The sequence below is a fragment of the Nicotiana tabacum genome, chromosome 19, assembly GCF_000715075.1.
Source record: "Nicotiana tabacum cultivar K326 chromosome 19, ASM71507v2, whole genome shotgun sequence".
NCBI classification, from domain to species: domain Eukaryota; kingdom Viridiplantae; phylum Streptophyta; class Magnoliopsida; order Solanales; family Solanaceae; genus Nicotiana; species Nicotiana tabacum.
In genome coordinates, this window is record NC_134098.1 from 126671056 (window position 1) to 126684960 (window position 13905).

Sequence of the window (13905 nt, forward strand, 5' to 3'; positions counted from 1 at the left end):
CCTCTGTGGGTCCCAACAATACCAACATATAGCCTAAGCATGATTTCTAACATGAATCACAACCCAATTCCTCTAATACATGTAGAATACATGAATAACAAAAAGATTTGATGACTACACAGTTTCATGGAATCGACCAAGTCATAATTTCTACGATGCACGCCCACACACCCTTCACCTAGCATATGCGTCACCTTAACACCAACCACATAACACGTAATTTAGGAATTCATACCTCAGAACCAAGTTTAGAAGTGTTACTTACGTCAAACCGTGCAAATCTCTACTCCAACAAGCCCTTGCCTCGCGAATCAACCTCGAACGAATCGAATCTAGCCACAAACAACTTAATACAATCAACACAAACTATAGGAATCAATTCCATATGATAAAGCTAGGTTCTTTAACAAAAGTCAAAAATTCAACCCCGAGCACACGCCTCATAACTCGACAAAATTACCAAAATCTGAATACCCATTCAACCACGAGTCCAACCATACCAAAATTACTCAATTCCGATCCCAACTCGACCTTCAAATCCTCAAATTACACTTTATGAAGTTTCTACAATTTTTCCAACCCAAAACACTAATGAAATGATAAAAACAATGATAGATTCATATATAACAACCAAATCCAAGTTAGAATCACTTATCCCAATCAATTCGTTGAAAATCCCTCCAAGAATCGCCCAAATCCGAGGTCTCTAGCTCAAAATATGAGAAATGGGTTCAAACCCTCGATTTTGATATTATAATAATCTGCCTAGTGAATACATAACGCGATCGCAGAATTTCCTTCGCGATCGCGAAGAACAAATTCTCCAGTAGCCAAAATCCTTCTACGCGAACGCACACTCCAAGTCGCGAACGCGGTGCCCAATTTGTTTGACCTACGCGATCACGGACCACCTCACGCGATCACAATGAACGACGTGTGGGAATCCCAGGCCTCCCCTTCCTCCTTCGTGAACGCGTCGCCACCCACGCGATAGCGTAATACAACTCCCTCAAGGCTATGCCATCGTAGCCTTAACCACGCGATTACATTGAAAAGCATCCCACCTACCAAACCTTACCCTACGTGATCGCGTCCCTATCCTTGTGATCAGGTAAGAGGAAACCAGAAGCACAGGCGTTAACAAACCTTAGCAACTCTCCTAAGTCAAATTGTAATTTGTTAACAATCCGAAATTCACCTGACACCGCCGAGACCTCAACCAAACATACCAACAAGTCCTAAAACATCACACGAAGTCGTTCGAAGCCTCAAATCATATCAAACAATACTAAAACCACGAATCACACGTCGATTGAAGCCTAATGAATTTATGAACTTTAAACTTCCAAAACTAATGCCAAAACATAGCAAACCAAGTCCGATGGACCTTAAATTTTTACACACAAGTCATAAATGATAAAACTGACATATTTCAACTTCCAGAACCGAAATCCGAGCTCGGTAGCCATAAAGTCATCTCTCGATCAAACTTCTAAACTCTCCAAACTTCTATTTTCCAATTTTTGCCAATTCAAGCCAAAATCACCCACAGACCTCCAAATCAATATCCGTGCACATTCCTAAGTCCAAAATCATCCTACGGAGCTATATGAACCATTAAAACTCTATTCCGAAGTCATTTACACATAAGTCAACATCCGGTTAACTCTTTCAACTTAGGCTCTCAACCTTGGGACTAAGTGTCCCAACTCATTCTGAAACATTCCCGAAATCAAACCAATCACTCCGGCGAGTCACATAACAACAAATAAGCACAGTAAAAGCAATAAAGGGGGTAACGAGGCGATAATACTCAAAATTGACCGGTCGGGTCATTACATATATTCATAAACTACTGTTAAGCAATTATTTTAGAATTGTTCTTAGAAGCTTTATGTTTTTAATGCATTTAGAATCTTTGCTTTTAGTGTATATTTTATTAAGTCTCGATCTCAACTTTATTGGGGGTCGTTGACACTCACTGAGTACAATGGATGGTATTGACGTTCTCTTTTGGGAACCTACGTTGGTCTGCGGTACAATGTAGGAACCGGTTTAGCAGTTGAGCAGGCTACAGGTTAGGACTTCCCTCACTTCCAATACTACTAGTGAGCTCCGCTTTTGTTCGTGGAGTATTCCTTTGAGTCATAATTATTTAGCTATTTCTTTGTTTACTTGGAGAACAAGCTAGAAAATCTCATGTCTTGAGCAGTGTATCAGTTTATCAGTAGAGGCTTCATAGACACAGTCGGTGGGTTAAGATTTAGGTTTTTTTAATAATAACGTTGCAGTATTTCATAAGTTAATACAAATAAAGTTTTGGAGTTGGTTTATTTTAGCTATTCAAATTAATTAAAAGTATTTGGTTAAAGTATTGCTATGTTGCATATAAAGTTTGAAGTTATAATAGATTTGATAAGCGTAGATGGTTCTCTCGGTCAAGTTCAGGTGCCGGTCACTGCTTGTTCAGAAAATGGGTCATGACAAACTTGGTATCAGAGCATCAGGTTTATGGATTCCTTAGGGTCTATGAAGCCGTGTCAGTAGAGTCTTATTTATGGCTATGAAGCGCGCCATACTTATAAATATGAGGATACAAGCATTTAGGAAAAGTCTCTTTTTTCATACTTTAGATCGTGAAATAGAGCCTACCTCTACAAAATTATCTAATGTATTTGTTTCTCCAAAACTCGTAGAAATGGATTGTACTCGCAACTCTGACACCGACACTCAAGATGCTGCTCAAGAAACTATTGCTACTATTGTGGCTCAAGGTAGAACTAAGAAGGCTTCAACTAAGAAATAGAAGGGTAGTCCACAAAGGGGGTTCAAGTACCCCAGGTTGAACATGAAGAAGGGGTAGAATATGATGAGCAAGTACCTCAGGATCCAGTGCCACCCTCAACAGTAGTTTCGGCTCAGACAACTATATCTCCAGAGATGGGTCAGATGTTTAATGTTGTCAACGGTGCTATGGAGATGTTTAAAGCCTTCATGGCCAACCAGAACTAGAGCAGAGATGAGATTCCACCTCAATCAAATAGACAGAACAATTCTGAGTCCTCAAGAGTGAATGAATTTTTAAAGTCGAGTCCTCCGTTGATCTATGGTACTATAGTTGATGAAAATCCAATGTTGTGGCTGGAAGGAGTCAAGAAAGCCCTTCGAGCGATGAAGGCATTTGATGATGAAGTTGTGGAGATGGTTGCCTACTAGCTTAGAGATGTGGCAGGCGCTTGCTTGATATGTGGGAAAAGAAAAGAGATGAAGATAATGGTCCGCCTACTTGGGAAGAATTTGAAGAGGCATATATGGCTAATTTTATACCAAAAGAGGATAGGGAAACTAAGGCTATATAGTTTGAGCAGATCAAGTAAGGGAATAAAAGTGTGCAAGAGTACTACATGGAATTCATAAATTTGGCTAAGCATGCTCCTCACATGGTTAAGACAGAAAAAGCAAAGATCCGCACGTTTGTTGGCGGATTGGCTTACCAAATTAAGGTTACGACATTCGTTGCAGCGGTAGGAATGACAGCTTTTTCCTCTGTTGTGGGTTTCGCCAAGCATTTAGAAAAATACATATAACAAAGGAGAGAAGATAAAGATCATAACAAGAAAGCCCGTATAGCGGGCGAGTTTAGTGGTACATCTAGCCGAGGAGGAAGGGGTTCCTTCAATAAGGGGTCATTAAAACCAGCTCAGTCTAGTCATGAGTCAGGTGGCAGGTCTTCCTTCAAACGTACTCAAAGCTATGGAAACCAGTCTCACCAGAATCAGAATATTAGGACACCATCCTCATATAGCCGGAGTCATGCTAAGCAACATTCACAATAGCAAGGTCTTTGTGGTACATGTAAGCGACAACATTCAGGTCAGTGCAAGCTTGAATTTCACGGTTGCTATCATTGTGGAGACAATGGTCATATAATGGCAAATTGGCCAAAGTTGGAACGTAATTTCAGTGAAGGATCAACTCGTCCTTCTAGTTCCTCAGCTACTACAGTTGCACCACCTCAGGCTTGTGGTTCTCATAATCAGGTCGCATGAGGCAAGCAGAGGTGCAAATCGAATTATTTAGGGAGGGGGACAACCTAATGTTTTTGCTACACTTGATCGTCAGAGTGCAGAGGCATCCGCAGAAGTTATTACATATATACTTCTAGTCTACTCACATAATACTTATGCCATGATTGATCCAGGTTTGACGTTTTCATACATGACTCCATACTTTGCAATTAACCTCGGGCTAGAACCTGAATAACTTACTAAGCCATTCCTAGTATCTACTCAAGTTGGCGAGTCAGTTAAAGACACAAGAGTCTATAGAGGTTGCATAGTTTTAGTCCAAGGTCGCAACACCGAGGACGATCTCATAGAGTTAGAAATGATGGATTTCGATGTGATCATGGGTATGGATTGGTGGTCTTCCAGCTATGCCATGTTAGATTTTCGTGCCAAGACAGTCAGGTTCCAATTTCCAAATGAAAAAGTCTTAGAGTGGAAGGGTAGTTCAACATCGCTTGTAGGTAAGTTTATTTCTTACCTTATCGAATGATCGGTAAGGGGCGTCTTGCCTATTTGGCTCACATCAAAAATCCAGAATCAGAACCACCATCTATTTAGTCTTGCCAGTCATTAGAGAATTTCCAAAAGTTATCACATTTTTACTTTAATTGGGTTCTCTAATTTTACTCATCACCCTATTGATGTTTACTTTAATTAAAAGTGTTATCACATTTTATTTCTAACAAATTCTTTATTTAACTCGTTAATTTAACTGGGGTTTTATTTGGTTTAAATATGATATTTTTACTTTATCTTATTAAATTCTAAACTAAACACATCTCATACTCTATTTGCATGACTCGTCCCCTATTTTATTTTGTTTGAATCCTAAAATAAATATATTATCTCATTTGACGCCTCATTTTATTCAATAGTGTTATTATGCTTTATTGTGTTTAATTATATCTCTCGATCATCTTAATTGATATTGATACAAATGCGATGTACATGGTGGCACAAGTACTTTGTCGTGCAACGGTGATTGTTATTGTGAGCACGAGGTGTCATACGTGCAAGATTTAGAAATTGTGGATCATAATTTATGATTTCGAGGAGTGGTACCTCGGGGTAAATCTTATTGCAAGTGCGTTGAGAACGATTGACTGATTGAGTTGTTATCTGCTTTCCTTATTGAGTTCGTTCATATCCCATCGGTGCTCTGATTATACTGATGTTCTATTACCCTTCTACTTCTTGTTGGCATTTGAGTTTCCATTATTATCGTCGTTGGTTGTAAATTATAATCCTTCCATTATTAGTCCTACATTGATATTCTTTCCATTGTTAGTTTGATGTTATATCTTGTACATGTTTGTATGTCTAGTAGGTATCTTTACCTAGCCTCGTTACTACTCCACAAAAGTAAGGCTTGATACTTATTGGGTACTGTTGTGGTGTACTCATGCTACCCTTGTGCATATTTTTGTGCAAATTCAGGTACTTTTGATTGTGTTGTTGAGAGTTGTGTGTGTGCGACCGGAGACTTCAAGATATACCTTGTTGACGTTCGCATGCCTCAGAGTCACCTTCAGCTATCTTCCATTTACTATTTATCCTTTTACTATTTAATGTTGTATTAAAGGTTTTAGTACATTTTTGTAGAGCTTATGACTCAGTTTCACCGGATTTTGGGAATGTTGTATTGTAATTTTGCACTGGAGTTAATAAAAGTCTTCTCTGTTTTATTTCATATTTTTAGTCGTTATTTCTATAATATTTTCTTGTTGATTAGGCTTACCTAATCTTAGAGACTAGGTGCCATCACAATATCCTAAGGTGGAAAATAGGGTCGTGACAAGACCAAGACACAAATTATGTGAAGTAGTGCCATTTTTCCTACTTATCCATTTCCTTACAGTATTAATACATATATGTAGTAAAATCTTTCGACGAAGCGGTATCGCGTGACACCGCTTCGCTAAGTGTGCATCTGCACCTGATATAGTGGCGTTTGGACATAAGAATTATAAAATTTCGGGAAAAAAGCAAAATTTTCTTCAAGGGAAATTGGTATTTGAAAATTAGAGTTATGTTTGGACATGAACATAATTTTGAGATGTTTTTGAATTTTTGTGAATGATCTGAAGTGAATTTTTTTTTTCTGAAAAATAGCTTTTTGAACTTTTGGGCTGGTCAAAATGAGTTGAGTCAATAAATAAGCAGGTCAATGACCCGCTCAACAACAACTTGAGCTGATATTGGGTGAGTCAAGATAGAGTAAAAATTTGGGTCATTGCAAAACTCGCTCAACTCTAACCAAGCTTTAAATTCATGTGCATTGTTTTCTTATGAACATTGACTCGCTCAAAAGAAACTTGAGCTGAGATTGGTTGGGTCAAGATGGACTAAAAATTTGGGTCATTGCTCAACCCACTCAACTCTAACCAAGCGTTAACTTAATGTGAATTATTTTCTTACGAATTATTTATTATCAAATAAAATATTTTTTTCTTTGTTATGGTCATATATAACATATCAAACAAAAATAATTATTTTAATGATATTTAATAAAGTTACTCATGGATTAATTTGGACTAAAAATCAGTCCAACTTTAGATGGACTGAAATGAGAGTTAAGATTAGCAAAGTTTAACAAATGAGCGAGTCAATGACAAGTCCAACCTTGGACAAATTGGACGAGAGAAATGGGTTTGGGCTCAAATTGGCATCTCTATGCACAAATTAAGCTATATTGTGATGGCAGAGAGATATTGCCCCCCTAAGAGTTTTTGTAACTACGTCCATTTAACCAAGACACAAAATATGTGAAGTAGTGTCATTTTTTCCTATTTATCCATTTTCTTACAGTATTAATACATATATGTAGTACAATCTTTCGACGAAGCGGTGCCGTGTGACACCGCTTTGCTAAGTGTGCATATGCACCTGATATAGTGGCGTTTGGACATAAGAATTGTAAAATTTTGGGAAAAAAGCAAAATTTTCTTAAAGAAAAATTGGTATTTGAAAATTAGAGTTGTGTTTGGATATGAACATAATTTTGAGATATTTTTTGAATTTTTGTGAATGATCTGAAGTGAATTTTTTTTTTCTGAAAAATAGCTTTTTGGACTTTTGGGTTGGTCAAAATGAGCTGAGTCAATAAATGAGCAGGTTAATGACCCGCTCAACAAAAACTTGAGCTGATATTGGTTGGGTCAAGATAGAGTAAAAATTTGGGTCATTGCAAAACTCGCTCAACTCTAACCAAGCTTTAAATTCACGTGCATTGTTTTCTTATGAACATTGACTTGCTCAAAAGAAACATGAGCTGAGGTTGGTTGGGTCAAGATGGACTAAAAATTTGGGTCATTGCTCAACCCACTCAACTCTTACCAAGCGTTAACTTAATGTGAATTGTTTTCTTACGAATTATTTAATTATCAAATAAAATATTTTTTTTCTTTGTTATGGTCATATATAACATATCAAACAAAAATAATTATTTTAATAATATTTAATAAAGTTACTCATGGATTAATTTGGACTAAAAATCAATCCAACTTTAGATGGACTGAAATGAGAGTTAAGATTAGCAAAGTTCAACAAATGAGCGAGTTAATGACAAGTTTAACCTTGGACGGATTGGGCGGGTCAAATGAGTTTGGGCTCAAATTGACATCTCTACTTCCAAATTAAGCTATATTGTGATGGCAGAGAGATACTGCCCCCTAAGATTTTTTGTAACTACGTCCATTTGGCCATAAAATAATTATTTTTCTTTTGAAATCAGTGTTTGTGTATGAAAATTTTAAATTTCACTTGAAAGTGAATTTCGAAATTTTTCACAAATTTGAAAAACTCCAAAAAACTATTTTTCAAAAATTTTACTTCAAAACTCACAAAAAATCAAATACAACTTAATATTGTATTCATGTCCAAACACAACTCTAATTTTCTATTATTATTTTTATTTTACTTCTTTTCGAAATTTCACAATTCTTATGTCCAAGCGCCCACTTAATTTAGTGAACATCCTACAATCACTAGAGACTTAGATGAGCAGACATAATATATGTTACTTCAATATATATATATATACCCTTGGGTAGGGGTGCTACTTACGAAACAAATCCAATTTACTACTTACAACATTAACAATATATTAGTAAAAAAAATAGAATAATTTAGTAGTGAAAATAGGCCCTTGCGATAAGGTTTAAAGTGCAATATTTTTATTAGTACGAGTCAAGGGAGTGGACCTCTGGCATCGGATGTCCATATAAAGAACACGAAGAGCATAAATATTCTCTTTAACTTCTATTCTAACGGACTGAATATCTTCTATAGGGAATAGGAGGAATATGCGGCGATTTTTTTCCGAAAATTAATCCCTAAAAATACAGACTATTTCTTTCTTTATATCCATCATAACCATTACCTACATTCCAAGAAATTATGCACCACAAATATAAACTAATAAAGATACCCGCAGGATCGATCTATATCAAGCAGACTTGTTTCCAGCCATCAAAGTAGACTGGTTATCGACAGTCCAATTCCACGTGTTATACAAGCAAGAAGTTAGAGAAGAAAATAGTGCACACATCAATTTCATAGTACTAAGATTTATGTCATGTATTGTCTCTTTTTAAGTTGAAAGTGGAAAGTTGGCTAATTAAGGAAGCATTGGATCAAGACAGGCGCCACTCAAGGAAAGAAGGCGGCAATAGGGATAAAAAGGGAATAGGGCACGTTGCATTTATATTATGAGCTTATAAGTTTTTTGACACTATTAACTTTTTATAACAAGCATCATCGACATAAAAAAATAGAGTAATAACTTGAACCAATAGTATAAACTATTTTTTTTTACACTGGTAGTGTATATAGTTTAATCAAAGGCACAGTATAACATGTACCTTTGATTGCAGGGGCGGATGCACGCTTAACGAAGCGGTATCATGCCGCGTCGTGGGAATTTTTTACAAAATATATATATTAATATTTTGAGAAAATAGATAAGTAGGAAACAATGACACCATTTGACGTAAATTGTGTCTTGGCGTGTTGGTTATGTGCTTGATTTTGCTCTAAGAGGTCAGATGTTCAAACCTTAACTAGTAATATTTATTTTTGCAAATATTTGAGAGAGACGTTGTGGTTAAAAATTGTGATGAAGTAGAATTGAACTCAAGACCTTTTCTAACTTGAGACTCAACAAAACCAATAGACTAGAGTTATTTTTCGTCCAAGAGTATGATAATTAAAGTTATTATTTCAATTCTTCTATAAATTTCGACACCGATTACCAAATTTCCTGTGTATTCCAGTTCTTCTATAAATTTTGACACCGTTTAAAAATTTTTTCGCATATACCCTGTTTGATTGTTATGTCCCTCGGTATATTATTTGAGTGATATCAATATACGGGTCTTTGCCAAACCCCCCACCACCACCTCGGCAGGTGAAAGCCCCGGTGGATGGATTTAATTTTAAAAGAAATATTATTTACTCTCCCATGACTAGTAAAAAAGAAGTTTACAAGTGCTTTATAGTCAAGTAAGGCTACAACAGATACACCTTTTGCCTCCAAGCATCTCCAGAGAACTTCTCTAGGAACCTTGTCATATGCTTTCTTTAGGTCAATAAAAATCATGTGCAGGTCCTTCTTCCTATCTCTATACTGTTCCACCAACAGCCTAACAAGGTGTATAGCCCAATAAAAATGCACCAGCCTTAAAATTGGGGTGGTTGTCGAAACAAGACACTGACATCCTCACCCTCGCTTCAACCACCCTCTCCCACACTTTCATGGCATGACTCAGTAATTTGATACACATATAATTGTTACAACTCTGAATATCACATTTGTTCTTATACAATGGAACCACCGTACTCCACCTCCACTCATTTGGCATCCTCTTCGCCTTAAAATTAACATTGAGCAACCCGGTCAACCACTCCAAACCTGCTTTCCCCAAACACTTCCAAAATTCCACCAGAATCTCGTCAGGCCCTGTCGCTCTACCCCTACTCATCTTACTCATAGCTCCCATGACCTCCTCAATCTTGATGCGCCTGCAGTACCCAAAGTCACGGTGACTCTCGAAATGCTCCAATTCACCTAGCACAATATCCCGATCCCTTTCTTTATTCAGAAGTTTATGAAAATAAGTCTGCCATCTCTTCTTAATCTAGGAATCTTCCATCAATACTCTACCATCGTCGTCCTTGATGCATCTCACTTGGTCCAAATCCCGAGCCTTCCTCTCTCTCAACTTGGCCAGCCGGAATAGCTTCTTCTACCTGCCTTTTCCCCCCATTTTCTCGTACATACGACCATAAGTTGTAGTCTTAGCCTCTGTGACCGCCAGCTTAGCTTCCTACCTACCTTATACCTCTCCATGCACGCACGCCTATCCTTCTTACCTATGCTCCCCACTAACTTCTGATATGCTGCTTTCTTCGCTTTTACTTTACCCTGGACCACTTCATTCTACCACCAGTCTCCTTTGTGCTCGCCAGCGACGCCCGTCGAGACCCCTAACACCTCTCTCGCAGCCTCTCTTATACAGTCTGTTGTCGTTGACCACATAGTGCTCGCGTCACCACTACTCCTCCAAGCTCTCATAGCCAACAATCGCCCCTTTAACTCTTGGGCTTTATTCTTAGTTAAGGCTCCCCACCTGATTCTCGGTCTTCCTCGAGCAGGCCTTTTCCTCCTCTTCAACATAATACCAACGTCCATCACTAAGAGCACATGTTGTGTCACGAGTATCTCACATGGAATCATCTTGCAATCTTTGCAAAACCCTCTGTCACACCTCCTGAGGAGGAGATAGTCAATCTGAGTCTTCGCCACCGCATTTTGAAAAGTAACCAAATGCTCCTCCCTCTTCGGAAAGGTAGAGTTCGCAATCACCAACCCAAAAGCCTTAGCGAAGTCCAACAACGAGGTACCTCCTCCGTTCCTCTCCCCAAAATCGAAGCCTCCATGCACCTCGCCATAACCACCTGTAGTCGACCCAATATGACCATTGAAATCCCCTTATATGAATAGCTTCTCAGCAGGAGGAATCTGGCGCACAATCTCATCTAAACCCTCCCAGAAGCGCCGTTTAACCTCCTCGTCTAGGCTCGTATGCGGCGCATAGGCACTAACGGCATTTAGAGTGCACTCTCTAACCACCAACTTAATAATCATCAATCTATCATTCACTCGTCTAACCTCAACCACAGACTCTCTAAGTTCCCTATCCACCAAGATACCTACTCCATTCTTACCCTTCTGGACTCCTGAGTACGAAAGTTTATACCCGTTTGTGTCCCTCGCCCTCGACCCTACCCACCTTGTCTCTTGGACGCACGCTATATTGACCCTCCTCTTCTGGAGGATCTTTGCCAACTCTATAGAGTTACCCGTCAATGTACCTATATTCCATGACCCAATTCTCAACCAGTGGACACCCTTGTTCCTTTTACCTCCCTAGCCTCCCGACCCGCCCCCCAACACTTGCCCTCCCCCTATCCCCCGAGGACATGACCTCACTCGACCATCCCAGACCACAGCCACTATACCTACGGCAGACTAAAGGGAATCACTAAGACACACAAGGCAACAAATCAAACTAGAAGAAGACAAGCTGCAACTACAGGCACACTAATACGGTGAATAAACAAATATGGACTAAGACAACGACAATTTAACTAATTATAAATTAAAGACACAAGATCAGCAAGATATGTGCAACTAAATACCCTAGACAGTGCTAATAGGGCCGAGAGCAAATACAAAGGATCTAAACAGTACAAGTGAGTCAAACAATTAAATGATCTGAGCAAATAAACCACGGCTATAACACAAGACTATTATAGAAAACACTACAAACAATGAAACAAATTTAAACAAAGTGTATCTACGACAAAGTGTAATGAGACAGGAACGTAGAACCTGGTATCGTCGACGGAGACGGTGGGGCCGATGGTAGTAGTCGAAGAACTGGCCGATGGTGGTAGTCGAATTAGAAACAACAAACTTTATGTCTTCATAATTTGTGTAGTCAATCAAACCACATGTTTCTGATATGAAAATAAAATTTAAAACTATACACATAAGCACAGTCAAAGACAAGTGACTACGTTCCTTGCATATTAGTTTTTATGGAATAATAGGGTGGAGTTATTTGTATTGCTAGAATTAATTTCTTAGAATTTATAATAAAGAACAAAGACGCCAAAACTTAAAATAATTCTAGGTTCGAAAGTTTCTACTTTGATTTTTTTAGTGTTACTTCTCTTTAAAAATATGTTATATCACATAGTGCAAATAAAGGAAAATTTAACATATAAAATCTTATTAATTTCAAAGACCTCATAATTAAATGACTATTTTTAAATATTAAGAAAATAATCAAATGACTATTTTATTCAATGTGAACTCTATTTTAAAAGGATAAAAAAGGCGAAAGATATTTCGCTAAAGACTTTTGTGCTTTTAATATAGTATATATATATATATATATATATATATATAGAGAGAGAGAGAGAGAGAGAGAGTCTCCTGATACTGGTATCTCAATTTCTCAAAATACTTCAATTGGTACACACAAGAAATAGGCTTATTCAGCAGCCTTTTGTTCAATTTCTCGTGGGGTCAAATTCTCGTTAGTACGAGTCAAGGGAGTGGACCTCTGGCCTCGGATGTCCATATAAAGAACACGACTAGTATAAATACCTCTTTAACTTCTATTCTAACGGACCGAATATCTTCTATAAAGAATTGGAGGAATATACGACGATAGTTTTCCGAAAATTAATCCCAAACGAAAAATACAGACTATTTCTTCTCCTTTATATTGAATGGGTCATAATCATTACCTACATTCCAAGGAATTATGCACCACAAATAAGAGCTAAGAAAGATACCCGCAAGATCGATCTATATCAAGCAGACTTGTTTCCAGCCATCAAGGTAGACTGGTTATCGACAGTTCAAATCCACGTGCTATACAAGCAAGAAGTTAGAGAACAAAATAGTGCACACATCAATTTCATAGTACTAAGTCTCTTTTTAAGTTGAAAGTGGAAAAGTTGGCTAATTAAGGAAGCATTGGACCAAGACAGACGCCACTGAAAGAAAGAAAGCGGCAATAGGGATAAAAAAGGAATAGGGCACGTTGCATTTATATTATGAGCTTATAAGTTTTTTGACACCATCATATGTTGATTAATAACTTTTTATAACAAGCCTCATCGACATGAAAAATAGAGTAATAAATTGAACCAATAGTATAGCTGTTTGTTTACACTGATAGTGTATATAACTTAATCAAAGGTATTGTATAACATGTACCTTTGATTGCAGGGGCGGATGCACGCTTAACGAAGCGGTATCATGCCGCGTCGTCGTCAAATTTTTTTACTAAATATATGTATTAATATTGTGAGAAAACAGATAAGTAGGAAACAATGATACCATTTGACATAAATTGTATTTTGGTGTGTTGGTTATGTGCTTGATTTTGCTCTAAGAGGTTAGATGTTCAAACCTTAACTGGTAATTGTTTTTGCAAATATTTGAGAGAGTCGTTGTGGTTAAAAATTATGATTAAGTAGAATTGAACTCAAGACTTTTTCTAACTTAAGACACAACAAAATCAATAGACTAGGATTATTTTTAGTCCAAAAGTATGATAATTAAAGTTATTATTCCAGTTCTTCCATAAACTTTAAACTTTGACACCGCTTACAAAATTCCCTGCGTATTCCCCTGTTTGATTGTGCTTTCACCATGTTATTGATCTTAGGTACTCTATAGTAGCTATTTTCTTTTGGAGGTTTAGGTTTTATGTCCTCCGGTGTATTATTTGAGTGATATCAATATACAAGATCAGGG